The sequence below is a fragment of the Littorina saxatilis genome, linkage group LG2 (assembly GCF_037325665.1).
Source record: "Littorina saxatilis isolate snail1 linkage group LG2, US_GU_Lsax_2.0, whole genome shotgun sequence".
Lineage (NCBI taxonomy): Eukaryota > Metazoa > Mollusca > Gastropoda > Littorinimorpha > Littorinidae > Littorina > Littorina saxatilis.
The window spans coordinates 87110858-87125122 of NC_090246.1; positions in this window are offsets into that span (position 1 = coordinate 87110858).

The following is a 14265-nucleotide window of genomic DNA, read 5'->3' on the forward strand; positions in this document are numbered from 1 at the left end:
TTAGAATCCCGCAGTGGGGCACTGCGGTTATGAAATTAAAGGCCCCTCCTGTTTTTGGAACCGCAGGAGCTTTCTAGTTTGCTGTTAGGTAGATTTTTGGTTCCTCTTTCCTGTCATGCTCTCTTTTTCTTCATGAATTCTTTTCTTTTCTCTGCCTTCTTGCTCATTCACCTGTATTTTTTCCAAAAATCTCTTCTCTTGCCGCTTGTCTCGCGATTCATGTATAGTTTAATCTGTTAGTGTTCTGATGTAAGTCCAGCAGTAGATAGGTTAAGCCTATTTTAACATACTGGAAACTGGTAATCTTCCAGTAGGTATTAATTTAGTTTTACTAAAGCCTGCTGGGACACAAGTAATGGGTTAGTGCATTTGTAAACAGGAATCGCTTGACAAGTGGCCCCCTTCATCCCCCCCTTCCTCGTCCTGATATGGCTCTGCGTAGTCGGCTGGACGTTAAGCAACAAATAAACAAACAAACAAACCAAATTAGAAGAGTGATTGGATTTTTTTTTCATGACTTTCAAAGTCTGTCATAAAAATTTGGAGGCCACTTTATAAAAAAGACTCTTTATTTCTGTATGCAAAAAACAAATTCTGCTTGATGTTGCACCGTTTGAAATTCTGTAATGTTTTGTCTTCAGAAGCTTTACAAACAGGCAACAAAATTACCTCCATTTAAATGAGAGAGAAAAAAGACAACCTAAACGCACAGTTTTCTGTATGGTTACTACAGTACACTTTTCAGCCAATGAATAACCACAAGACGGGCAGATTTATACTCTGTACTTTAGAGTCAAAACTAGAGGACAGATCACAACTTGCTTCTGAATAGATCAAGTCAAGTGTGTTTCTGAATAGTTCATAGCTTGGACACATGAGAGAGGGATGGAAGCCAGAGACATTATTTTGAGCATAATGGGTAAGGGGGAGGTAAGGGGAGATATGAATTGTACTCAGTTCTGCATAATGTGTCAAACAAAAGTCATTCCATGGTGTCTTTCTCAGGAGCCCAATGTTTGGTTTTGTGGATGCTGTCTAGCATGATTGTGTGTAAAGAACAAACGTTGCTATGATAGCTCATAGAGAGCTCCTCCCTGTGTTATTGCTCAGACTCTGATATACTCTGTGTTCATGCCAAACATGTAGCGATGTTGAGTAGCCTTCCATGTATGTGTTGACATATTGTACCACAGATTCAGATACTCTCAGCTCTGTGACTTTGGGCTAATGGACTAGTCCCTGTTTTTACCCCCGGCCCAAAAGTTTGACAAAATCAAAATGATGTGGGTTTCCTGAATGCTTTCATATTGGGTGATCTCGTCACGTTTTTCTCATACGTGAGCTTGCACTCATTTCTGTTATGATGATTTTGTTTGTTTTAGGTGGTGTAAGCGTATCTTGATGTGTTTGTTTAATGGAAATCCTGTCTATCTACTTATTTAGACAATATTTAATGCAAATCTTGTCTATCTACTTGTTTAATGCAAATCTACGTTCATTTGATTTGATTTGTTTGCTATAGCATGCCTTTGTTGATTGTATGGGTGAAACCTCCGTTTAGAGACCTCCACAAATCTGAGAAAATTAGGTCTTATCAGGGAGGGGGATTTTCAGACCCTATGACGACGAATACTTGCAAAACAAGGTCTTAAAAGAGAGAGTCTTAAAATTGAAGGTTTTAATTAAACAGGGGGTCTTAAATGAGAGTCTTAAAATTGAAGGTTTTAATTAAACAGAGGGTCTTAAATGAGAGTCTTAAAATTGAAGGTTTTAATTAAACAGAGGGTCTTAAATGAGTCTTAAAATAGGTTTGAATAGAGCAGAGGTTCATAAAATAGAAGGTTTCAATAAAAACAGAGGGTCATAAAATAGAGGTTTCAATAAAACAGAGGGTCATAAAATAGAAGGTTTCAATAAAACAGAGGGTCATAAAATAGAGGTTTCAATAAAACAGAGGTTCATAAAATAGAAGGTTTCAATAAAAACAGAGGTTCATAAAATAGAAGGTTTCAATAAAAACAGAGGGTCATAAAATAGAAGGTTTCAATAAAACAGAGAGTCATAAAATAGAGGTTTCAATAAAACAGAGAGTCTTAAAATAGAAGATTTCAATAAAAACAGAGGGTCATAAAATAGAAGGTTTCAATAAAACAGAGGGTCATAAAATAGAAGGTTTCAATCAAACAGAGGGTCATAAAATAGAAGGTTTCAATAAAAACAGAGAGTCTTAAAATAGAAGGTTTCAATTAAAAACAGAGGGTCATAAAATAGAAGGTTTCAATAAAACAGAGGGTCATAAAATAGAAGGTTTCAATCAAACAGAGGGTCATAAAATAGAAGGTTTCAATAAAAACAGAGAGTCATAAAATAGAAGGTTTCAATAAAAACAGAGAGTCTTAAAATAGAAGGTTTCAATATTATAAAAACAGAGGGTCATAAAATAGAAGGTTTCAATAAAAACAGAGGTTCATAAAATAGAGGTTTCAATAAAACAGAGGGTCATAAAATAGAAGGTTTCAATAAAACAGAGGGTCATAAAATAGAAGGTTTCAATAAAACAGAGGGTCATAAAATAGAGGTTTCAATAAAACAGAGGTTCATCAAATAGAAGGTTTCAATAAAACAGAGTGTCATAAAATAGAAGGTTTCAATAAAACAGAGGGTCATAAAATAGAGGTTTCAATAAAACAGAGGTTCATAAAATAGAAGGTTTCAATAAAAACAGAGGGTCATAAAATAGAAGGTTTCAATAAAACAGAGAGTCATAAAATAGAAGGTTTCAATAAAACAGAGGGTCATAAAATAGAAGGTTTCAATCAAACAGAGGGTCATAAAATAGAAGGTTTCAATAAAAACAGAGAGTCATAAAATAGAAGGTTTCAATAAAAACAGAGAGTCTTAAAATAGAGGTTTCACTGTAATACAATTCCTACAGTTGTAGAGGTTTTGACAACGCCATACTTGTGTCTTTGTTGTGACATTACTTGAGAGCTACAGCATTTTGCATTATAGGGTTGTAATTATGAGAGCTTCCAAACTGACCTAGTTCCTGTTGTCATAGACCAGCTGTCTTTCCTGTTGCCATGGTGTCCCGAGGGATAGATTTTCTGTGCATGCTCACTGCACTATCTTTGGTTTTGTACCATTTGTTAGATTAGTTCCTCTGTGCTGTACTGTAAATTGTCCCATGCTGTCTTACCTTAGTGTGATGAGTGAAAATGCCTTTGAGGACAGTTTGAAAACTGGCATTTTGGTCGCGTTTTGTCAAATGTTCAACCCAAAAACCTCCCTCAGCTGGTTGTCTGCGAAGTGTTTCTTGCACCCTGAGGTCTGGACCTTTGCAAGCCGACATCAAAACTGAACATGTTGTGAAGAGAAAAGGATGTCTAATGAACAGATTGTAGAATTTGATGTCATGAAGAATCTTTTTGATAAGTTGATCGTGGCATGTTTTCATTCTTCTTTTTCTGGGTTCATAGGTTGAAACTCCCACGGACACTCATGTTTTTTTGCACGAGTGGGTTTTTACGCGTATGACCATTTTTACCCCGCCATTTAGGCAGCCATACGGGGTCCTGATTTGACCTAAACGGTTCGCTGGACCCTAAAAGCAACAGTTAACTAACTAACTAACTAACTAGGCAGCCATACGCCGCTTTCGGGGGAATGTTTTGATTCAGTAACCCAAGGTGGAGGTGTGTTTGGCATACCAGTTAACTCATTGTCTCCCAGGTACGGATATATCCGTACCCACACATTATGAGTTATTTCTAATCTGCTGACTGTTAGCAAATGATAACAAGACATGTCGAGAAAAAAGATATCAAGCATGAGCCTTTTAGGCGAATGCTGATATCGTTTGTGAGACATGTCTGTTATCATTTGCTAACAGTCAGCATATTAGAAATAATGGTTTTATTACCGTTTAATTCGACCAAAAGAAATTTGGAAGCGACCCCGCGAATTAGACAGAACAGCCGCAATGGGAACTTGAGCGCTTCTACCTGATTATGCCTGTCAGTCAAAGAATTCTCGTGACCTGAGTCAGCCAATCAGAGTAACACACCTGACGTGATGAATATTCACAGGTCAAAAATGCCTTTGACACACAACAATCTCACAAGATAAACCATGTTGAACATGCGTTTCGGTTTCTTCGCTTTTTCTCGTTGAACAGAGAGCGACAGATTTAGAACCGACTCCAGACGAATGGGAAATGACGTGAAGATACATTTGATGTAAAGCGAGTGACGCAATTTCACTTGATTTTTGTGAACTTTGATCATTTAGATTTCAAGTGAGCTGTCGGCATTGCACACTCAGACGATGGGCGGTGCCTTGCTGTTCCGTAAAGCACCCACCGACAAAACTCGCTTTCCGGTATTTTTTAGATAAAAGAGAGTATTATCTGACAGCATTTGAAGTGTCATTCTTTAGGTATAAATCACGCTGATATTGTTGAATTACATTTTTACTTTGTCTTGTTTTTTTAGCGTGATAAACAAAAAGGGTCCCTGCCTGAACGTTATAACATTTAGAGGGTCACCTAGAATCCGTCCTGATTGGTCAAAAAGCCATACGGGGCACTGAATTGGTAATAAATGGCTCTATCTGACCAGGTACGGATATATCAGCTCAGACTGTTAGCTTCAGTCGCTTCCTGTAACGTTGATCTAACGCCTGCATTCCAGCGTGTTGATACACAGTTACTACACAGTTACTACTATTCTGAGTGACCTGCTGCAGCACAGCTGGTGGGGTAGAAAATGTTAAACTGTGTAACATAAATATTGTATCGGTAAGATAGTCTTGAAAACACAAAGGGGTATAGAGAGCCCTTTCGCCTAGTAGTTGGAGCCTTTTGCATAGTTTATGTTCAGAACATCACCTTTCTTGTTGGGAAACTCTGAAATATTTCATATGGCTTGTAATAAAAAACAGCGAATAAACACATTTTAGCAGTGCTTCCTTTGCTGTATTAGAAAAGGCAAGCAACAAGTAGTTGCATGTTTCCTGCGTCATATGTAGTTTGAAATCATGTTGAATTCTAGAGGTGAGGGTGTTGCTTTGTGCACATTTTAATAAACCACACGAGTGTTCTACATTTCTTTGTTCAGAGAGTTCTATCTTTGTACAGTTCTTTCCCTAGACATGGAAATCCTGTGAGTGTCCGTAATTCTCACTATTGTTGTCGGTTGGCCAAAAAGCATTGTGTTTAAACCCAGCAATAACTGTGTACAGTGTCAAAAGCCATTTACCCGTGTTGTCGATGTGTCCTTGACATGTCCTTGACACTTAGCAGGGATGTGGACATTTGTCGTAAATGTTGATGTGCATGTTAGCGACAATCAGAATGATAGATGTTGTTGCTGTAGGGCCTTTGATTTGCATCGTGTAATGTAAATTTGGGTTTCTGATATTGTTTTTTCAGATTGCAAAAGATTTTCCCTTTTTGAATTTTTTTTTTCATTCAGGCTCATGAGATACAGGTTATTCCTCAGATGATATCAAATGTGCCTGGGTCATTTGTCAAAAATATAGAATCATAACTTTCTTTATGTTGGTTGTAAGTACATTTACCTGGTCAAAGTGTCAAAGTGTGGACAACACAGACCAATTTAAGCTACAGCATCTGTTCACTGAGCAATTAAAAGGTTGATATGTGCTCACTTACAACACATACAAAAAGAAAAAAACAAGCGAAACATATAAGATGGATTTTGTGAAATGATAAGAGCATCACCTCTGTTTTCATGAATATGCCTTTGTGTTTCTCTTTTTGTTCTGACGGAGCATTTGTATTGGACCAAGCTGTTTGTCAGTAACCGTGTTCCGCTACAATGGGTACAGTGGAACCCCCTTTTTAAGACCTCCAGTTTAAGACTCCCTCCCTTTTAAGACCTTGTTTTTGCAGACTTTTTGTTCATGACCTCTGTAAATGTACCCCCATTTGAAGACTCCCGGGCGGGGATGTAGCTCAGTCGGTAGCGCGCTGGATTTGTATCCAGTTGGCCTCTGTCAGCGTGAGTTCGTCCCCACGTTCGGCGAGAGATTTATTTCTCAGAGTCAACTTTGTGTGCAGACTCTCCTCGGTGTCCGAACACCCCCCGTGTGTACACGCAAGCACAAGACCAAGTGCGCACGAAAAAGATCCTGTAATCCATGTCAGAGTTCGGTGGGTTATAGAAACACGAAAATACCCAGCATGCTTCCTCCGAAAGCGGCGTATGGCTGCCTAAATGGCAGGGTAAAAACGGTCATACACGTAAAATTCCACTCGTGCAAACCACGAGTGCACGTGGGAGTTTCAGCCCACGAACGCAGAAGAAGAAGAAGAAGACTCCCTCCTTTTTAAGACCCGATTTTCTCAGATTTGTGGAGGTCTTACAAGGGGGGTTCCACTGTATCTCAGTTAACTTGCATGTTGTACTTTGCCAACCCTTGAAAGATCTCACTGTATAGATATTTTGTCATGTTGTGCAGTACATACTGTGTCCATATACATGTATGGGCTTTTGGTTTTGGTGACAAATATGTTTACACCTCATATATGGCTAAAGATACCTCTCTTCTTGTGTAAGCCATCATGTAAAATCACAACAGATCTGTCCAGCATTAACATGGCATAAGACTAAGGGCATCTTTAGACTTGGACACATTCCTAAAATCAATAGCATGGCTGCTTCCTGAACAGTTGTAATTTGTTGCTTAATTAATTTTGCAGAATGACAGTTAAGTGCTGTTCACATGGCAGACATACTACTAACTTTCCCCCAACTTTCAAGCGATTTTTGTTGGCGCCAAGTCAAATCAAAATCGCTGCCCATGTGAACAGCGTAAACGCTCAAACTAGTTTTAAGTGGCGATTCTCGGCAGACTTAAGGGCAAATTCAGCTATTGGAGCTACCTCCTAATGCGGGAAGAGCTAACCAATCAGGAAGAAGTATAAGGAAAGTCTGCGCCAAGTCACAGGCGAGTCGAGCAGCGCTCAATTGAGTTTTCGAGCCGTGGCTAAATCTGTCTTACTTCGAACCTAAATTGTTAGGGTCGTTCACATGGCAGACTTTTTTGCCGACTTTGCCTCAACAACTCAGGAGCGATTTCAAAGCAACAAAAGGTGGGGAAAAGTTGGTTGAAAGCCTGCCATGTGAATGGCACTTAAAATTTTTTTTTACAAAATTGGAAAAATTTGTCCCACTTTGCTCAGAAGGCAGCCAAGCTGCATGTTTTGGGTGTTTATTCAAGTGAAAGAGTGCTAGCTCTTGCCCCATGCAAAAGCTTCAACAGTCTTGATCTGTGGTCTTTTGACAAGATGGCTACCGAGGATGTTATGAAGGCATCTTGAAACCAATTTTGATTGTGACACTGATACGTGAGAGGTGTCTATATTTTGTGTATGGTATAATGTACATTCCCTTGTCCTCTGCGCGGGTTATGTCATTTTGTACATGGCTGTCGTTTGATTTCAATCCCTCCAGTCGAGTCAGGAAGACCACAGAAGTCCATTAGAAGTCTTTTTAACCCTCATCCCATGTCCCTCCTGATCTTTGTAATGCGAGAAGAGGCTGTTGGTATAAATACAGTGTGTGTGCCATATTTGCTGTTTTCCCTTGCATCATGTCCAGAATTCTAGGCGCCATGTTGGACTGGATTTTCTGGCACTTCCTCATCAGTTTGACTCTGTTGTCGGTTTTTTTTCAAAAACATTTGACTGTCATGCTGCATGTAATTGATACAGGTACATATATTTTTAATGTGATGAGGTAACAGTTTTGATTTGCCTTTGTCAATATTCAGCCTAAATTTTGCAGATAATACATTTCCCAAGGTTAGTCGTGATTGCAACTGAAATGAACATTACTGTCATTTGAAATTCATCAGTCCAGCTGTTAGGAAAAAAAACATTGAAAGCTGGAGAACACACACACGTACACACACACACAAACACACACACACACACACACACACACACATATATGCACAAGGATACAGAAAGTAAAAGAGCTTATTATTGGTATCTGAAGTCTTGAGACTTCATTGTTGAACAGAAAAATAGTAATTTTGTCTGCATTGTAATTTCCATGTACTTCAAGTTGTGAACTTACCTGATCTATGTAGATAGAAAGTGTTGTCTAAATAGTATAGATCTATTGGAATGAGTAGAACATGAGACTAAACTTTTCACGTACATGTACCTAACTCTAGCTGGTTGTGGTCTTTGGAAGATTTGTTTGCAACCGCATTTTGAATGTGTAGATATAAAACACGTAGAGAAAGATATACATGTATTTCAATTCAGTAGCAGCTGCATGAATATTTACACTGACACCATCCACAATTATATTCAGTTTATGAGTAATGTTCAAACTCTTGTTCATGTTTACAACAAAAAATCCCTCAGTTTTTCTTCCCTTACTGCAGAATTTCTGAGAACCAGCGGTTGTCTAACTGTCACTCACACTTGCATTCTTTGGCAAAATAAGCTTCCTCTTAATTAGTCTGTGGAAAACTTTAGGTTTCAGGTTTACACTTCATGCCAGAACAGGGGACCATTTTCATTGACTTTTAAAAGACAAATTAAGACATAGTTCCATGTTCTTAACAACCCCAGAGTCAGGGAAGTTCTGTACTTTCCTTGGAGAGATGAAAAGAGAGAAGGTTCCTTAATTTAAGTCATAAATTCTATTTTCAGTCTTGATATTTTATTACTGGCATCTTAGGAATACTTGGCATCAAGGACCATGTTATAGTAACACGTTTACTCATAGACGCTGTTTTGATATGTTAATCATGTGAACAACTCATATGCCAAGTTTGCTTTTCGCTACTGTTTCTTGGCTTTCTGGAGGATTGTTTTTAAAGAATGATGTTACTTTATCTGACTAGCTTTTTTTTCATGTGCATTTTAAAATTATAAAATATATGTTGTTCTGAGGTGTACAGTATTTAAGTCTAAAAGATGTCTTCCTCCAGATTGTTTTTCTTGAAAGTGTCTCTAAAATTCTGGTATTGTTGTTAAAGTGTGCACCTCAAAAGTGTCAGCTTTGATAGAGATTACTATTGTCAAAAACTGTGTGCAAACCTTTTTGTTTTTATTCGATAGGGTACCCTAAGGAGCGCTTTTACTAGCGTCCTGAATGCCTTTGGTAATCAACATTAGTTTAACATGTACTAACAGAATGAACAAGGTGCAAACTACATGTATGTTGAATGCTAAAATGTAATCTGGAGATTTGGGAAAAAAAGAAACATTTCACTTTGTTAAACAAATAAAATACATTGTACATGTAACTGATTGAAGGAAACCAACTTTATGCTGAACATTTGATCTGAAATGAATCACATTGATTTTTTTGTGTCAGAACACCAGAGAATTTAACTGAAAGCTTGCACAGTCGTGTTAGGCCACCCCACTAAAAAACACAACCAAGTCAACTTTGGTCTTCACAACACAGCTGAATTCACATTGCTGCTTGTGCCACAAGAAAAGAAAATGAAGGTGTACATAGAATTCCTGAGTGTCTTTTTCTCGTTGCTGCATATGTAAAATATCGGTGATGAGACCTAATAACTATACTCTCCCTTCTAGTCCCTCCTCTGTGTGTGTGTGTGGGGGGGTGTTGACATGTGTGTGTGTTTGTAGCAATGTATTCTGAAGCAATATACACTGCTTTTTACAGTTTTTGGGGAAATATATTGAATGCTTTGTCTTCTGTCTCTGCCAGTTTCAAACTGCCGCCCATAACTTGTCAGTCTCTGTACATAATATGCCTTTGTAAATGGATAGTGTGAAGAGTATTTTAGACCTGTGAGAACTATGTCAGATGCAGGCAAACCTTGATGTTACGCTGTTGTGATTCTGATTTTATGCGTGGCTTGTTTTGTCAGGGCGTGTTGCTGATGCCTGTAGTGTGTGGTCCTTTGAATGAGAGAGGACACCTCCTTATCGAGGACATGTTAAAAGTTCATCTGTGGTGGCAATACAAGCAGCTGAAGTTTAAAATTTGGGAATGATAAGATGTAAAGGACATTTTCTGTAAAAGACGCTTCTGAGAGAGATACTTTCTGTAAAGGACACTTTTTGTAAAAGACGCTTCTGTGAAGGATACTTTCTGTAAAGGACGCTTTTTGTAAAATACACTTTCTGTAAAGGATACTTTCTGTAAAGGACGCTTTTTGTAAAAGACACTTCTGTGAAGGATACTTTCTGTAAAAGACACTTTCTGTAAAGAAGTCACGTTCTGTAAAGGGCACTTCCTGTAAATGACACTTTTTGTAAAGAACACTTTTTTGTAAAAAAAAAACCGCTTCTGTAAAGGATACTTTTTGTAAAGAATAATTTCTGCAAAGACACTTTCTGTTGTCTCTTAGTTGATGAACTACCCCCCGCGGGTTAGGGGGAAGAATTTACCCGATACCCCCCAGCATGTCGTAAGAGGCGACTAACGGATTCTGTTTCTCTTTTTACCCTTGTTAAGTGTTTCTTGTATAGAATATAGTCAATTTTTGTAAAGATTTTAGTCGAGCAGTGTGTGAGGAATGTTAAGTCCCTTGTACTGGAAACTTGCATTCTCCCAGTAAGGTGATACATTGTACTAAGCTGCAAGCCCCTGGAGCAAATTTTTGATTAGTGCTTTTGTGAACAAGAAACAATTGACAAGTGGCTCTATCCATCTCCCCCCCTTTCCCCGTCGCGATATAACCTTCGTGGTTGAAAACGACGTTAAACACCAAATAAAGAAAGAAAGAAAGTTGATGAACTTGGCCAAAATATACTTGTCTTGGAAGGATACCTGCAGTGTAGGGTCTCTCTTGGCTAGTTCAAAGGGTGGTCTTTCATCACAGGTACCACTGTAATATGCAGAACAGTTTGTTGATATGGCTGAAGGCACTATATCCTACAAGGCAGAATGTGCAGAACTTTGTCCAAGCCAAGGCACGGAAGGAATCAGAAATGTTCCGATTGTTTTTGTGAGCTTTTGTCGTTTAACGTAATATCAAGGTTTGCCTGTGAGAAAATTTGGCTATAACTGTGTTAATATTGATATTGTTCAGTGTGTCTCGTAAGTTATTGAAAAATTTGAATAGTTCTGATGTGTGCAGTGTGTCACTGAAATTTTGTGCTGCACGCATAATGAAATTGCAGGAGTAAGCTTTCGCTGAGAAATGCACGCTGGAGTTATATGTTTTACATTAAGCAAGAAATCAACACAAATAAAAGTTTGCGCCTGTCAACAGCATCTTCTTCTATGCAAGAAATCCTTCCTTCTTTCATTTGCTTTTTTCTGGTTTTAAAACTGAAGGGATTTTTGGGTTTGTAAACTGTTCATATTATTTCATTAATTGCACAGAAAATGCTATATCTTTAATTTTTCTTTTACTATAATGAGGTATTCAGTTTTCTGCCTGCTTACTCCAACAACAAAATTCTTTATGAAAACTGTTTCATCAAGAATGTTGTTGTTGTTGCCCCGTACATGTTTTTATGTTCATCTGATAACGATTGAACGACTGTGCATTATATAAAATATTATACAAACACGCACATACACAGACTCACCAGAAGGAGAAATACAGAAATATTTTCGCCAGTGGACAAACGAGTTATTGTTCATGTACAAAGAAAAATATTGTGTGTGACGTAGTGTTGCTGCATACTATACTAATATTAGTAACAGTGATATTGTGTTTGTGATTTGTGCAGGAGAAATGTTTGTGTACGTATGTGTATTGCTGTGTAGAGATCATCTGTCTTGGTGTGTATGTGTAGTGATCGAGTTGTAATGATCTCGTCTGTCTTGTTCACAAGTGTGTATTTCCATGGCAACAGTTCAGGTAAATCAGTACTTGTATAGTCATGTCAAGGTGAATACTGTTGTAAAAACAGCTGGGTCAGTCACTGTGTTCTGTTTTGTCATGTGCTGTTAACCATGGTTGAAGAACAGAATAATAAAGCAGAAATTAGAATGCAAAGATTTCAGGTTTGATGCCTTTGTTGCGTAAACAGTTTTGCATCTGTGTGTGTGTGTGAATATACCTGCTTCTACAAGGGCGGATCAATTCACTTTGGAGGGTGGGGTTACAAAATGACTGCGAAGATACAAGTTGACGGCGCCGAAGGCGCCTAAGCCTCTAGGGGGGTCCGGGGGCATGCCCCCCCCGGAAATTTTTTTTATCCAAAGAAGCAAAATAGAGCTATCTGGTGCATCCTGAGCCAATAAATTACCTCTTTTTTGGGGGGGTGGGGGGGGGGGGGTTACGTAACCCGTGTAACCCCCCCCCCCCCCCCCCAGATCCGCCCTTGTTCTATGGTTAAGACAAGGGGAAAAGTAGCCTAAATGTCTGTCTGAATGCCAGATATACAACACACATACACTCACACACACACACAACAAACAACACAAAATATTGATGACTTCTTTCACTTGTATATTTTCCAGTTAATTTTCACAGTAAGGCTGTCTGTGAAAAACATGTGAACAAAGAAAACACAACAGACAGCAAACTACATACAATTATATGTCAGGAGCTTAAGGCCAATTTTGTTCTGTCTTGTTTTTGTCTCTTTTCTCTTTCTTCCTTAAAACTTAGGTAAGATTAGTTTTTAGTGTTCTGATAAATACAATCAAAGCATACAGACATTGACAAAACCGATAATTAAATTCACTGATAAATAAATGAACAAAAACAGGCAATACAAGAAAATACACTATTGCTAAATAAAAGTAAATAATTGCAAGCAATCACCCACAAAGCGTCAGCAGTGTAAACAAAATAATACATAAATAAAAATAAAAAAAAGCATCGGTATGAGAATGACTAAAACTGAAAGGAGGGCGGGAGTGTGTAAGAGCGCTCACGCGCAAGCAGACGGAACATTGGCCAACAAAACCCACTGTGAGGCCAATTTTCACTGGTGGAAGTGGAGGCAAGGACCAATCAAATGTCTCGACATATCCTTCCATCGGAAATTAAACAAATATGGCTGCCGGTCAATGTTATTGACTTGGGAGGTCAGAGTCTAAACTGATTTTAAGGTATTTCTTGATGTTTATCTCACTCTACACGCTTTTGATACTTTAGAATCCTTTTTGCGCATGAACTCTACGGATTTCTGGTGTAAAATAGTTCACAACTTGGCCTGTATTTATGATTGCACATAAATTATTGGCACGTAGACTGGGACCTGCAGTGAATGAATGATACGATCGCTATCAAGTCACGTATGAGTCACTGTAGGTCCAGGTCTCCGAGAAACAAAAAGCTGACTTAAAATCATCAGTAACCTTGCGTCAGAGATGGGCTTGCAGAAGTTCACGTTTTAACAAATGTTTGGGTGGTATGCAACGTTTTACGAGGGACACGTGCGGCTATAGTATACCTTCCTTCTTGTACTTTTGTAGTACACACACTAGCATGCAGGGACAGATCAATGCAGAGGCCACTAAGACATGTCAACCTATTATCATTCCAAAGCACGTTCATACGAATTGCAACATTGAGTATTTCTGCATTGAAAACTTCCCTATTATGTCAAATTATATATGGAGAGAGAGTGTCACGTTTTATAGTCAAATGACCCAGCCAGCATGATTCTGCGTGACGCATGCGTTATTTCTGCGTTTTTCATGCGGGGATGCGTACGGCCTCGTGACACCTTCGCTTCGCGCGCGTTACTTTTCGCCAACTTTTACGCAGATTGTCGCATTCGAAACGACTTCACCACGCAGTGTTTAGCACGCATGGATTCAATGAAAAGGTGATTGCAATTTTTGTTTTTCCTAATTTTATACCGTGGGTTTATGCATTTACTTCATGAAATAATTTATTATATTTTATGTTATTAAAAAATATTTACTTTTAAATGTTGGTTATGAATAGTTATTCTTCTTCAAAAACTTCTTTTTTATTTTTTTTTAGAAAAAAAATTGCATAAAAACTTTCAATCCGTTATTTTTCAGTTTATCTTAAGACAGTTTCGGTTAAAAAAAAATGCATTTAAAAGTTTAATAAAAATATTTTTATTTTATGTAATGGTTTTCCCATTTAATTTTTATTTAATCATTTTGTTATTACTAACATTTATTTGCTTAATTGTTATCCTGATTGTTTTTATCTTAAAATAAATATGATTACTTTAATTTGTATTATCATTATAATTGTTTTAGCATGTAATATAATTATTGTAATGGGGATTTGGTATTGTTGTAGGAATCAGCTTTCCACAAAATAATGTCGTGGAAAAATCTAGGCAAAGCATAATAA